General features: G+C 60.8%; 1 pseudogene; it reads right to left on the bottom strand.

Moving 5' to 3' along the window:
• Positions 1-217: 217 nt before the first annotated feature.
• Positions 218-1,163, bottom strand: LOC138383165 (N-acetylglucosamine-1-phosphotransferase subunit gamma-like; annotated as a pseudogene).

A 1,163-nucleotide genomic window follows, 5' to 3' on the forward strand; every position in this document is an offset into this window, starting at 1 on the left:
TGAGTAAAGCTCTTCCCAGCTGCAATTCTTTTTTTCTTTAATTAAAACTTTGAACAAACTAAGACTGGCCAGCTGGTCCCTGGGAGTGTCCCCACCTGGTCCAAGAGGAACCGTGCCTTCCTTGTGGTGGTGTACTTGCCCGGGGGCCTTTCGGGCTTGCGGTGCAGCCTCGGCCTTGTCCTCTGCCACATGCCCATAGTCCCCGAGGTTCAGGGTCTCAAGAAGTCCCCACACAGTCCTGATCGCCTCGCAGCAGCGCGGGGGGTGGGGGGTGGGGGTGTCTATCTGTGGGTGTCTTGTGGCCCAAGTGCTCACAGCTGGAGGTTTCTGTGCTCTTTGTGTAGGGGATGCCCTGCTGAGTGAGCAAACTTTTAAGCTTTTTTTCTCTCCTTCGACAGTTCTTTATGTGCCTTTGGGCAGTTTTCCAGGGTTTCAAACCCCAGGCCCTTAGGACCGCCTTCCTGCTCCGTGGGTTCATTTTCTCCTGGAGTCTTTAAATAGCCATGTCCTCAAAAAGTGCCTTCAGCAACTTCTAATAACCCTGAGGGGTGATCAACTCATCTGCCAGGTCTGGCCCCAGCTGGTCCCACTGCCGCTGCAGTGCCTGGCAGGGCTGGGTACGCTAACAAAGAGTCGGGGTGGCAGAGGAGGGGGGTCTCGAACGTCAGCGAGCAGACGCAAGTGCTGGGCTCTGACCCGTGGGCCAGTCGGTTGCCTTTTCCAAGGGTAAGCTCCCACTTGTTCTGCCGGCTCCGGGAGCGGCAGGAGTCGGCGTCCCGCATCCACAGGCCCATGCCCGCGAAGGTGCCTGCTAGATGCCGAGAGTCCCGCTGTACGTGTTCCCGCGGAGGGTCGCTAGTGCTGGGTCACGTTGTGGGACGGGCAGAACTCATACCAGAAAGTCAGAAGAGGTGCGCGCGCCCAGACACGGGTGAAGGCGCCCTCTTGGGCTGGAGACCACTGGTCTGGGGCAAGAACAGGTTGTTCACCCTGCGGGAAGCGCCAGGATCAGGGGGAACCTGCCCAGGCCGCCCCAGGCCCAAGGCGCCCCGCGAGGCCGCTCACCGGAACGCGCTGGGCTCCTCCACTTTCATCTTGGCGGCGCCTGGCCCGCGCGCCGCCAGCCGGAGGAACAGCGGGACGCATGTCGCCTTCGCCGCCAT

The sequence above is a fragment of the Eulemur rufifrons genome, chromosome 5 (genome assembly GCF_041146395.1).
Source record: "Eulemur rufifrons isolate Redbay chromosome 5, OSU_ERuf_1, whole genome shotgun sequence".
NCBI classification, from domain to species: domain Eukaryota; kingdom Metazoa; phylum Chordata; class Mammalia; order Primates; family Lemuridae; genus Eulemur; species Eulemur rufifrons.